The 14,122-nt window shown below is 43.3% G+C and overlaps 1 protein-coding gene across 2 annotated transcripts in view; it reads right to left on the reverse strand.

The window, feature by feature from the left end:
* The window catches only part of Met (MET proto-oncogene, receptor tyrosine kinase), a 108,185-nt gene extending 94,740 nt beyond the window's left edge, over positions 1–13,445 (reverse strand). For both annotated transcript variants that reach the window (XM_036182876.1, XM_036182875.1), the window contains exon 1: positions 12,969–13,445. The gene's annotated coding sequence lies outside the window, so the exon portion shown is untranslated. The remainder of the gene's footprint in view (positions 1–12,968) is intronic.
* Between the last annotated feature and the right edge of the window lie 677 nt (positions 13,446–14,122).

The following is a 14,122-nucleotide window of genomic DNA, read 5'->3' on the forward strand; positions in this document are numbered from 1 at the left end:
ACAAGAGACTTTTTTTTTTTTTTTCTGAACGAAAAATCTGATTATGTTGTTTTTCTGCTGGACAAAAAGTCACCACCTTCGGAAATCTTGAAAGCCTCACATGATCTTTCCAGACTTACTCTTGTGATTGCTAAACTGACCATGCCATGCTCCAGTTTTTAAAGCAAGCAATGTGCTTTCCAACTTTGGGTGTTGGCATGTGTGGATTTTTTTCCAGAACACTCCTCTGTTCCTTCACCTGGATAATTCTCTTCTGTTTTAGGGTCTAGCCTTAGGAGACTCAGCCGGGAAGTCTTCTTGATGCCGCTCTTGCCTTCTACAGGGAAAGATGAGCTCTCTCAGATGCCTCCCCTCATCTCACCCTCATTGCACTGCATGGTAATGTATGTTTCCTACTAGCCTGTGAGCTTTAGTGTCAACTCCTTAACTGTTGTCAGTACATGGCACTTAGTAAGTACATATAGCAAAAAATAAGAAACAATTAAATTAATATCTGAAAGCATGGTCCTGAGCAAACAATTTGTAAATTTAGATAGAAACGGATGACAGGACCAGGGAGATGTTAGAAAGAGAGAACATTTATATGCTAATGGTTCAGCATAGCTGTTGATCGTAAGAGAGTCTGAGATGTCAGATAGTTTAATTAATAGTTCTAAGGCACCAGCTGGTCATTCAGGTGGAAGTGTCTTACAACCTGACAGTAGTAGTCTAAGAAAAAGAAAGAGTCAAAGACAGAAATTTGTGAGCCATTGGTTCATCTGAACTTTAAATGCTTTGGTCTTCACTGTTAGAGAGCAATGAACTTAAACTTTATGCAGCATAAATATCCATAATCCAAAAATCAAGAATGTAAAACCCTCTAAAATGTGCCATTTTTAAAATACCTGCACACTTGGAAAGTTTTGAATTTTAAAGCATTTTTAAATTTTGGATACTTATTAGGGCCGTTCACTTAACAAAGTCAATAGAGATATTCTAAAACCCTAAAATTTGAAATATTTCTGACCCCAAGCATTTCAGGTAACAGAGAGCACTGCCTTTATTCCAAAGATATAAAGAAAAAATGTAAACAAAGGAAACATGGAGACATAAGAGGCTTAGTTTGGATGATTTTTCATAGCTAGAGCAGAACTTTCAAGAAGGAGGGAAGGAATTAGACATACATCATGGAGTGTAGTGTATTCCACAGAGAGGGAGAGTGGGAATAAAACAAATGTCCATTAGCTTTGGCAACAAGCAGACTTTCTGGCATATGGAGGAGACTACTTGAATCAAATGAGTCAGGCAGTGAATAGGAATAAAGAAAGCAGAGAAAACAGGGTATGCATATATTTTCAAGAACTCTTTCTTAAAAGATAAGACAAATCAGAGCAACTACTTAGGCAACTGTGTATTCAAGATCGTATCAGCACGCCTTACATCTGTGTTTTATTTCTTTCTTGAAGCGGCAGCTATTTGCAAAAGGGCTGAATGAAAAATGGTTATGGAGACCTCTAGGATAGGAGGGGAGTGGCTGAAAGGAGGGCAGGGCAGGGAGATCAAGGTGATCAGAGGTGCGGGGGAGACTGGGATCAGGATCACAGGTGGAAAGGACCACTTCACTGTCTGAGACATATTCAAGGAGGGAATAATGAGTGATGGGGAGACCAAATGGGCTTCTGTTTCTTTCCAAATATGAAAAGGGATCTTGCATTGAGAATAAGGAAAGCCACAGACAATTGAACACTTGAGAGAACGATCAGAATTTGGAGTCATTGCAGTGGAAGGATGGGATAGAGACCTATGGGGGAAGAACTCGTTGTAGACTGGCCAAAGATGGGGGGACCAAGAACAAAACTCTGTTTCAGGATGCTCCCATCTTAAAGCACTTAGTTTTAAGTCTGTTAGCACTTAAAGCCTGTTCCCACTGAGTTTGTACAGAGTGAGCAGGCAGAGTTGAGAAGCAGATGGCTACACGATTATGACCTCTGTAGCAAATTCCTTATAATGTTTACATAATTCATCAGATCCATGGCCCTTTATTAAGAGGAAATGCCAGGCTCTGATTATTATTATCTCAGAATGAGATTTATTGAATTCTGGAAGAAATAACTTCTGGGGAAAGCATACACATCAAAACAGATACTCCTCTCTCTTCAATCAAGCCTAAAGATGTTGAAGAAATGAATCAGATATAATGATCATCTAACTCTGAAAAGCAAAACCGTTTTAGGAACTGTGAGGGAGCCTTGATCCTGAATTCCAGTCTAGTTATTCACTTTGAATGTTTAATAGCAGTTGGAAAATAATTAATCAACTTATGACACAGATTCAAGGGCTGCCACCTTTCAGTGCCATTAATGAAACTGCTTGGAATTTTATCTGTACTTTTCTGGTGATTTAAAGAGCATTTTAAAAATGCTCCTTGAAGACCAGATGAGTGCTTAAAAGTCACTGAGCTTTGACATACAGGTTGCAAGGGACAATCTAAATATGTGCTAGTCAGACTGAAATAAAATCAACAGGTCTCTTAATTTTGACATGACAGAAAAGCATTTCTGAGAAGTCCAAAATGTATATTCATTTCTGCTTGAAGTTCTTCCCCCGTCAACCAACAATAGCAAGTGAATGTTTAAACCTAAGGACTCTTTTGGCTTTTAAATGACTTATACTTGTTGGCTGTCTTTGTGTTACGTAAATAGTGTGTAAACCACAGGCTCTCTTTGGACAGCGTGGCCTCCACCTGGAAGTGGACAGAGAGGTTCATGTCCAAATATGAGGGCAGGGTCAAATGACAGCTGCCTATTTCACAATCTCAGATGAACAAAAATATAGTAAGTAAAGACAAAAAGATGGAAGTAACGTGCATTTTCCTCAAATCTTAAATCACTGTTTAAGTTTATTCAAAATATAAACTTTTCATTCCTGATACACCCTAGCATGGACTCCATTATAACGAACATCCAAAGAAAAGCTTCCAGATACATCCTCAAGGGAAGCTAATTCACAGCCACAACAGATAATATTTCAGAGGAAAAGGATCACAGATATGGTTCTTAAGACCATAGCTTCTGTTCATAATAATAATTCATACATTATAGTGATTCTATAGGATAGAAAAAATTTCTATATAAATGGTACAAAAAGTTTACAGACTTGTTGAGTTTAATGTCATTACTGTCTCTGAAAAGATGAACTTGACACAGGGTATGAGAGTTGATTGCAGAGTGCTTAGAACATGCCACTGATAATAAAAGCTGTGTGTCTGCCTTGCATTCCTGCTATTCTTACTAGTAGACAAAGATAGGATAAACTTAGAGGCCAGTTTACATCTGGATAGTTATATTAGTAAGCTTTGCAATGAAATATGTGAGGCATCTGACTTTATGGAGAAAAGGTTTACTTGGCTCATAGTTTTGCAGCCTCGTGGGCATGGAGCAGTTTTGGTGAGGATTTCATGGGGAACAACAGATAACAGCAACTAGAGTATATTAACCCGGGTGCTCACACCTGGAGCGAGTGATCAGAGGGATAGTGGTGTCCCGCAAGGCTCCAGTAAACTATGTATTCTCTACTGCTACCCACCTTTTAAAGATCTACACCACCTCCACCTACTTATACCTTAAGGAACAAGTTCCTTATTCATGGACTTTTTGGGTGACACAACCATATTCAAACAATAATACAGATGATAGTCTACCTTCTGTAAGAATTAAAGCATGTGTGACAGAAGAGAAGGGAAGCTTAGACTCTGCCGACTACCTGACTTGTGTGTGTGTGTGTGTGTGTGCGTGCGCATGTGTGGACAAGGTAATACGGAAAGATGAATGATGCACATTCTCACTGATGTGTGGATCCTAGTGTCAAGTCATTAGAATTTGGAGTACCTTTTGAATAGGGAAACTAGAAAGGAGCTAGTGATGGGAAAGGCAAAGAAAGATCCCAAGGAAGGAGGGCTAACAGAACAGAGCCCATATTAAGGGGGGAAGGGGGAATAATAGGGGGCGGAAGGTTTAAGTGGAGAGAGGGATGGGAGGGTAAGGCAGAGGAGGGAGCTGGTTTGGGCCAACTAACACTGAGGATGTTTGAGAAAGTCATTTAGAAATCCATTTTATAAGCTTTATACACACCCACATATTCCAATAGCAAGGTTTTGTGGAAGATACCCTACATAGAAGATCATATTCATCCCAGAAGACATAGGTTGCCAAATAGAAAGCCCAGTGCCAGATGTGAGATACCTCCCCTTGAGCTGTTGGCCAGAGACATCCCAAAGACCCCAGAATAATTTAGGTTATTGCCATTACTCTTGTTTGAGGGAGAAAAAGGTTCATCAGCGTTCTCCATCTGTGAACCCTGTGAGCTTCAACAGTGACCAGCAAGATACAGCCAGGGATGCATCGAAAGTTAATTGGGTAAACAACTGCCTTCTGATTGCACTTAAGGCACACTCCATTGGAGGAAACACATGTCTGTTAACTGCAAATCTGGGCTGCAGAGTCTTCACTCCGTGAGGCCTCAAAAAGTAAACCAACTACCATCATTTTTGCTAAATGGTCATAGTACCAAATTTCCCTCTAAATTTGTATCGCTCTACCCATGGACTAGTGCAGCTCTCTGGCCTCATCAGATAAGTTTCTTCATGTAGTGCATGGTTGCTAATAACATAAAAGGATCATCCAAAATGCCTGTGAAATGCCCAGCCACAATCTATATGAGACCCTTACCCTCAAGCTCAGGAACCACAGTGGAAGAAGCAGGTGGAATATTCCAAGAGCCAGAGGTTGAGGAGCACCAGAAGAAAGCAGTCTCTTCTGGACACAATAGGACACTAGACTCAGGAGCTCAGAACAATTATGATCGCCTCCTCAAAAACCTGCAGAAGATCAATCAAGTCATTCCAGATGGATAGGGAGGGGGTCCATGAGCTCCCGTTCCTAGCTGAAGTGTTATGGCAAGTTGACAGGTTCTGGGGGAGAAAGAGTCAATTTTCTTTAAGGTTCTGGCTTCTAGTAGGTTGACACCACAACTGAGAATTGATGTGCTATAAGATTTTTTTTTTTAAAGAAAGAACATGAAGTAGGGTGCCGGGAGGTAGGAGGGGATCTGTAAGGAGTTAAGGGAGAAGAATTGGGGCTGAACATGATTAAAATACATTGAAATTATCAAGAATAAAAATACCTTTAAAAAAAGGCAAGCAAGCAGGCAGCCTGGTTCCTTGTTGGACACTGTGACTTACAGTGCACCTTGACCCTTCAAGTGTTTTCCTGTCATTCACATCTGTTTTCTCATTGATCCAATACCCATCAAAACCTCCAGGTAGTATTGATTTTCTGTATCTGTGTCATACAAGTTATCACAAAAATGTTCTATACTGAACAATTTTACATATTCTCTTGAATATATAAAGAGGTATTTTATTTATCAAGCCAAAAGACCTTTTAACTGGAGTCTTAAAATACTTGCAACACAGTTGTGTAATTTTAAAAAAAGCATCATTATTATTAATGATTAAGCCAACCACGAGAACAAAATCAGACTAGTCTAAGCTGTATAAATAAGCTACTCCTTATACACAGTTATCTGTAATGAAATGTCCAAACAAGCTTTACTGATGATGTATGGATGCAGCAAACTTTCAGAGTCAACTAAAAGAAATCTATAATTGTAATAGCATAATTTCCCTCTCCTCTCCCATCTCACAAAATATAAGAAATCACCAAATTTTGCTACCCCACTTGTTACATGCTCTGAATAAGGACGGGTTTCTGAGGGTAATATAAGATGGGCAATTAGAAATCTAAGCCTGGCATCAAAACAGATTTCACTGCCTGTTCCAGTCCAGCGCCTCCCCTCTCTCTGCAAAGCAGCCATGCGTTTTATCCATGTGCATTTCAATTGCATTTCAAGCTACATGTTGTGTTGAATCCAATTGGGAAGTACAGTTGCCAGAAACCGCACACAAACAGGAAATCTGGTGACAGCAAAAAGGTGGTTTTCTCCACACAATGGAGTTCAAAGATGTGTCATCCATGTTATTGGTAGCAATACCCATAGCACCATTACCACTAAGCAACCCTCATCGCCTTGTACACGATAGGAGTTTCTAACTATAGGATATGTTTTCTAAGCCCGTTTGAACTCGCTGCTCTTCCTAGGCATACATATACCTTCCCCTTCCTGTGCACAGCTTTCAATCAGAAAGCGTGTCAAGGTGGGCGGAAGGAGAATGACAGGAACAGTAAACGAGGGAAAATCAATTTCCAGAAAGCATATGGTAACAACAGAAGATTTAATCAAATTAGCCTAGAAATTCCTTCCTATTTTCGGCACTCTGTGCAAGCCAGTTGCTTCACGGTACAAAATGAATTTCAATAAATGTCATATATTTAGTTAGATGGCTTATTTTTGAAATTTGCCAAAACAGGTCAGCACACTCAGAATAGATCTTGTTCGAAGACATGATGGATGGATATTGATATTGAATACAAAGATTGGCATTAGGTAACAGGTTTTGGACTGAAGATAAAGCCATTCCCTTAATACTCAATTAGGTATTTACTGAATATCTACAATGTGAAAGAAAAGAAAAAGATGAATATTTGGTACATACACATCTGAATTTTACCATAAATATGACAGAAAGATGAGGGGTGTCAAAATGTTTCCTTGGCATTGGTAAGGACTTCAACTGGGTACCATTGATAAGGACTTCAACTGGGTACCATTGGTAAGGACTTCAACTGGGTACCATTGGTAAGGACTTCAACTGGGTACCATTGGTAAGGACTTCAACTGGGTACCATTGCCAAGGACTTCAACTGGGTACCATTGGAAAGGACTTCAACTGGGTACCATTGGTAAGGACTTCAACTGGGTACCATTGGTAAGGACTTCAACTGGGTACCATTGGAAGAGGTTTCTTAAGTCACTAGCAGCCATTCAAAAAGCTGTGTTGAGAGTTTACACCTATTCCAGACTTTTTAAAGATGCCATTTACTAACCCTCAGCAAAAACCAGCTTCATATTTTTCTTGAAAAACAGTGGGTAGTTCCATGGTTTCAAAGATTTCATAGACATCAAAGAGCTCAGAGGGACATTTAGTTTATGGGTAATGGTTTAAGGTTTAGTGAATCAAAAACACATGGATTAAATTTCCCTTAAAAGACCCTTCGGTTTAAAACTCAAAGAGAGAAAATACTCTGGCTTCAAGCTAAGCCAAAACTTATTTTTAAAAGTCAGTTTGAGTTGTCTTATGGATCGAACACTTGGCTGGGCTTTTCTTTCCCCCGTGAACAGGCCTTGGAGGAGGTGACTTAGCTTTCCTAATTTTGCTGCACAAATTCACTCCACCTCTCTCTCAGAGTTTGGACGACTACCTGATGTCAACAGTCAGCAGTTGGAATCTTTTTTGGATCCGCAAGCCATTTTGTTGTAATATACAACTTCAAAACTGGACCTGAGCTCCTAGGTGCTATCTCAGAATGCCAACTGGCGGGCAACACAGCATCATTTCAAAACAGGAAAAGGGCTGTAGTCTTAATATATGCACTGCTTTATGGTGAATGATTATGTTTGTATTTAAAATAGTAGGAAAACATACAGTACATAGTCTTCCTTTCTTACACAATGGCCTTCCGGAAGGCCGCTAGCCTCGACACTTTAGCTAGTTTTTAGGATTAAAGGAAACAGTTTCGTACATAACCTAGGAGCCTTTATTCCTTTGGAAAAGCAGATTGCAACACTGAGCTGATTGCTTTGAAGGGCATGCAAAGCCAGCAAGGGAGTGCACGTTTTGAGTTTCAATAGCAGGGGAAAAACAAAAAGAGGGAAGGCTCAATCAGATCCAAAATAAAGAGGCAATAGTCCAAGAGGAGAGCCTCGTCCGAAGGGGCGAACTTGGAAATGAAGTTCACACACAAAGTTATGATGGATTCAGGTTTCAGAAAATGAGTGCCTCAGTGTAAGAATGAAATAACTAGATTATCCTGTTGCTTAGAAATGTTCATAGCCTGATGTAAAGCATGTGGACTGGTTAGTTTAGAGAAATACTAGGTGATGGATGATAAAATAGTCTTTTCTTTTTTAACTTAACTTTCCACAGTAGAAAAAAATTTTCCCCAAGAATTCTAGAAAAACTAAGTGCTCTGTTTAGAAGGTATTCTAAGACGATCTGGCTGTGTGTGCTGCTCCACTGGACAGTACCTGAAGGAGCCACACCATGGGGCAGGTCAAGGCCACATGAGGCCAAATCTAGCCTGCAGACTCTCGGTCCTCTTGGATGTGTAGTGCTTTAAAGATACCAAGTTAACATTTTCAAACTGGGAGCCGTGTGGATTCTCTTGAAAATTTACAAGACAGCCACCATGTTGGTTCATAACACACAGAAAGACCACATGACAGATCCAACGATGGATGCCAAGAGGTGACTGTCCCCTCTTGGGTGGAAGTTCGGTAAGTACCTAGGGAAAATGGTTAGTTTTATCAATTTAAGCCACCTTTTTGCAAATCTTTATACAGGACAGGGGCAAAACAGGAAAGGAAGAAAAGAGAGAGAGATCAAATGTAGTGTCTTAACCCAGCAGGCAAATGACCCAGAGGGAAGGGCAGATGGGAGTGCTCTGCACACAGGCTGCATACCATCAGCAGCTGCATCACTCGCTGCCACCCACCTGCCCCGCTGCAAAGGACCAGCAATGACCACATAGGTTTTACTGCCCACAAATTCCACGGGGCCAGGCTCAGGGCAGAAAGTAAGAAGCCTTTTTAACCTAATGGGTCAATATCTCTGATATTGGACCTGATGAATGTAGGGAACTGACATGAACCACTTTCCATGCGATAGACAAAAGGTCTGGGGCACCTTTGTATCTTCATCTTTGGGGCTAAAGCTATTGGCAGGAGGCACTTTTTTTAAAGAACACCCCTACCTTCTAAATGAGAGACTGTGGACAGCTGTGCAATGTGCAATTTCAGAAAAACACAAGAACACAAGGGTACTATGGAGGGGACACTTGGTGTTCACGTGCTATCTCCTTAAGGTTCTGGCTAAGGTCATCCTTGATGTGAGGCCCTTCCCTCATCTCATTGCTGGGTTTCCATCACCACTCCCATCCTTCTTACCTGTAACAGTGCCCATTCTCTTTCATCACTAACATACAACATGTGTTTTATTTACAGATTTCTTGTCTGCCTCCCTCAACAGAACAGGGTGTCGTGAGGTCACAGTTTTGCAGGGCTTTCTCCCCTACAGAAACACTGCACACTACAACTATGCCTAGTAGATGCTCAATGAAGTATACCAAACCCCCAGTCACAATTTTAAGAGAATAGGAGCTGGGCTTTCATCAGCGCCTGTAATGCTCAGGCCACACCTCACAACCGCTTTTCCTCGATGTCTCAGAAGTACACTGTCAGGTTTTCGCCCTTACGATATAATTTGTATGGACCATTGGTTTTTACAGAGTTACTGTATGGCTCTGTAGCTAAGCAATTCGATGGGAATTAAAATGGAGAATAACCTGCATAAACATACTAGCACGCATCTGTACAAGCACAGAAAGAAATACATATGCCTGGGTCTGCCATTCTAAAGTTGATGGTTCCTCATTTCGCAGTGCTCACACCTCCTGTTACAAATACCACACATGTGATTCTTCGCTTAATTACGTTTTATAGCTTATAAAAACACTTTCTTCATTTTGTCCCTTGAAAAGCAAAGGAGTCTGATTTTACTGGGTGTTTTTATTAAAACAAAACCCAAGGGGAATATAAATGTTAAACAATTTAACACAGCTGAAGAAATATCTGAGAATGGCTTTCTGATGGACAGGCAGATTACAAAGTCACTTACAGCTCTTAATCTGATAATGGGAAGAAGACCCCACACATATGAAGGCAGGCTTTTTTTTTTCTTTAAAGTTAAGAGAAAAGTTAAAAAGGAAATTGAGGGGGATGGTGGGGGTGAGGGCGGAGTGGGTGGGAGAGGGGGATGGGGACTGTGTGTGTTACCAGGGCATAGAAATATTACACTTATCTTGGTCTCTAATCAGTGCCTCGATGGAAAGTTTTGCAGGATCTAACCTCTGCTGTTGGCTGGAAATGGGCTGAGAAGCACAGTGAGGCTCAAGCCAGCTCCCCAGTCTATAATGTGGAACCCTGAAGACCTTAAGATGAGCTGTGCTCAGCTTGGAGGCCCTGAAGAAGGAAATAAGCAGAAGCAGCTTAAACATCTGAAGGTCGTTATTAAGTGTCTTTTTCATGTAATGTTCCCTTAATAATTATGGATTCTAGCTCCGTTTTTTATGTGTGCTATCTGGTTACACAATTAGACTGTAAATTTCTCAAGGGCAGATACATCTTATTTCCCTCCTCCATTTTTAGATATTCTCCTAGAACCAGCACGGATAATGATCACAGTAAACTTCTTTGCTATTTTTGGTGAGAAAAAAATGTGAGTTTAGTAGTGAATCAGTAAGTGTTAAGAACTCATAATTAAAATGATTCCAAACTGATAGGATTGGCCATGGTGCCTACTGCATATTACTGAGAACTGGGTGTTATTTTGCACTGAGAAAAACCCATGAGACTCTGTCCTGAGGACCCAGTATCAGACAAAAGTTGCAACACACACCAGTCAGGAAGAGGAAACTACTTCCCTTGCCCTTGAGTTTCTGCATCCACCTTGTCCCTTAAGGGACAATGATAAGGACTTCAGGAGTCCCAGGCACAAACATAGTAGGCCAAAGGGAGGCTAGAGACAGGGCTCAGCATTTAAGGACAATGACTGCTCTATCAGAGGATGCTCACAATTATCTGAAACTCCAGTTCCAGGAGACTTCATGCTCTCTGCTGGACTCCATTGGGCACCAGGAGCATACATGGCGTACAGATAGGCATACAGGCAAAACACCTGCACACACCCCCCCCCCCCCCCCCGCAAGGGGTAGCAAAAGAAGTAGAGATGGCTGTGGTGATGATCACTACATGGGATGCCAGTGAAGAAGAAACCAGACAAGGGAGTGAAGCCAAGGGACAGAGATGAGAAGCAACGGAGTGCAGAAAAGGAGGGATCTGGATGCGTGATTAGCCATGCCTGACCAGGGGTATGAACCAGAGAGCGGCACTTGGACAGCCTCACAGTGTCAGCCCTTCTGAGTTATCCTCTTTGTCCCGAGAAAACCACATCTGAGAAAACCTTTACCTGCGGTTATTACATGGACTTGCAAAAGGAAATCTGACTAACTCTACTGTAAACTATTTATTTTTATCAACAGCAGCGTAAATTGACTTTTTAAGTGTATTTTTAAGTGCAGTCCTCATTAAAACATTTTTTTTAAAACTTCAAGACAAACCTGGGGAATTTGTTTACATGGTCTTAGAAATAATAAATTATAGGTATTTACCTTGTTGAGAAAATTGTTATTTTCCTCTCAGTGAGACTTAAAAGTAATACCACGTTAAACTTTCATATTAACTGCCTCCGCCAGTTCTCCTTTTTTATTTTACAGATAAAGCTTGCCCCCAGATTCTCAGAGCCTGTAGTGCATCCCTGGTGTAAACTCCCTGTTGCAATGATGAAGAACAAAGCAGTCTGGGAAAGGCAGCAGTTGCCTGATCATCCTCGACATGCTATAAATCCATCTTGTTTATGGTGGAATACAGCTAAGTTAATAACTATTGACTAATGCACTGCTGAGTTTGAAAACCGACCACAGAATTTAAAGCACCTATGACACTCTCGTAGGTACACATTTTGGGTGCTATAAAATTTCTTATTGAAGATGTACATCCCACTTGCGTTATTTATCTGTCCAAATGAAATAAACATTGACTATATGGCAACCTGCAATGGCAGAGGCCACGGCACCTCATTTCTGTTCCACAGTGGAAGTTTACACTTGAGAACAAAGCCGAGTATGCTTCCAGCTGGAGAGGAAAGCTATATACCTGTAAATAATCCAGGCAACATTAACAGTGCTCCCATAAAAGCACAATTTATGTCCCAGCAGCAAAGGGAAACGCCATGTACATCATATTCAGATCTTCTTCATGCAGAAAAAATTCATTAGTCAGCTATAATAGTTGAGCTGTAAAGGAAAATAATGTTCTTCTGAATCCATTTGCATGGCAATGTGTGTGTGGCTGGCTGTTGGAAGCGACAGAATAAACCTCCACCCAATGTTACAAAATGCGAACAGTCTTCTTAAAATTCCGTCTATATTCCCTCCAGTTACAGCTTTTACAATCTCCCCATATTCACGGAGCGTTTTAACTTGGCAATTAGGGACTCCTGATTCTTTTGCCTAAGAAAGTTGACAATATTTCACTCTGCCTCTGAGCTGCTTTGAGCACAAGCTTCTGATAAGGCGAAACCCACTGGACAAGCATTCATGCGTGAGCCCCTGGATCCCCTGCAAACTGCCAAATTAGCAAATGGCTCTTCCAAAACATAAAAGGTAGGAAATGGGAAACCACAGCTTGGAGTAAATTCTGCATTGTACTTTCATTGGTGTTTTAATAATTATACCGGTACTAGCCAGACCGCCTGACCTCTGCTGATAATGTATTTCACCTCCACAAAGTCCCAGCAAAAAGATCAAGTAGGATCAAAAATGATGGATCACACACTCTGCGTGTCTGCCAGGAATAAAAAATTCAGACCATCCCAGGAACACCTGCCCTTTGCAAAGACCCCCCACGTAAGGCAGATAAAGCCGGGCTGGGAACAAGGAAATAGCTGAACTCAAACCTTGCAGGCTCCATCACCCTGGACAGGGTGACCGGATCCCTTTTGTAAGGGCTGAGTCAGATCACAAGGGTAAAACTTGCCGAGCCACAGCGGCCCTAGAGCACCCATTGCTCCCAGCGCCCCGAGTCACACAGGTGGCCGTCAACAACACTCTCCTTAGGCGACAAGCTCAATTCTTGTTTGCACCTTCCCCGACCCCCATCCCTTCAGTTTCCCAAGCCCCCGAGCTCGCACCCACCTCGGTGGTCTTGCCCTGCGGAGCCGCAGCCAGTTCCCTTTGCGGAACAAAGAAAGCGGAGGTGCTGGGCGAGGGTGGGTGCGGGATCGACGCGGCTGGAGTTTGTACCTTGTGGTGCCCGGGAGCGCCAAGTCAGCCGGCCGGGACCACCCGCGCGCTCCGCCCTTCTCCGGCGAGTCAGCGGTCGCCCAGCCTCTGGCTCCGCACCGGGTCACCCGGGCTCGGGAGCTGCGCGCCGCGAGGCTTGTCCGGGTCACCTGCGGCCCGGGCCGAACCCCGCCGAGCGCCCTCGGACTGCTCCGCCCCTTCCCACACGCGCCCTGCCCGGCCCGTGACTCAGCCGGGCATTGGCGCTGCCCCGGGCGGGCGCGTCCCGGCTAGAGGCGAGGAGAGACCCAGGCACCCGCCCCAGCACGTGTCCGTTCGTCCCTGTCGCTCTCGATCTGTCCCACCGGTCCTTCGAGGGGCGGAGGTGGGGACTAGCAGCACCCGGGAGGTAGTGGGGGGGATGGATGGGTGGGTGGGGACGGTCTCCGCCCTTCCCGCCACCCGTGCGCCTGGCCCTGGGGGGGGGGGTGTCGCTCTTCCTCAAGCCCCGCCCCACCCCCCGCCCTCGACAAGGTGAAACTTTCTAGGTGGCGAAGTTTCCCTCTCCCGGGCTACGCGCTTTCTCCTCCTTCTTCCCTAGCTCTGGAGTCTGAAGCGAGCACAGCGGGAGATCAGCGGCCCCGAGTCTCCCCCTCCTGGTGCTCGGGCAGCGAGTGTCACCCGCGCTGAGCGCAGGCACAACCAGCGCACACACCCCCACCCCCACGTCCCCGGCGCACCCCGGGGATGCAGCCTCTCCCACGCCTGCGGCGGCGGCCTCCCTCTCACCCTCGTGGACAGAGATCTGGGCACCCCTGAAACAAGGGGCTCATTGTCACAGACGCTGGTGGGAGTGCATGGGCGGATTGTCCCAATGATTTCATTTTGTAACCATTATCCCCTACTATAATAACTCTAGATTTCTGGAGGAAGAACCCCAGGAGTTTAAACCCAGCAGAGGCTTCCGTTTAACTTTCACTTTTTCTCATAGCCGGACACAGGGTGATTAAATAGACAAATGGCGATCAACAAGACCAACACGGAAGTTCAAGTCTCGAATATTAAAA

This window comes from Onychomys torridus, chromosome 3 (assembly GCF_903995425.1).
Source record: "Onychomys torridus chromosome 3, mOncTor1.1, whole genome shotgun sequence".
In the NCBI taxonomy this organism is placed as follows: domain Eukaryota; kingdom Metazoa; phylum Chordata; class Mammalia; order Rodentia; family Cricetidae; genus Onychomys; species Onychomys torridus.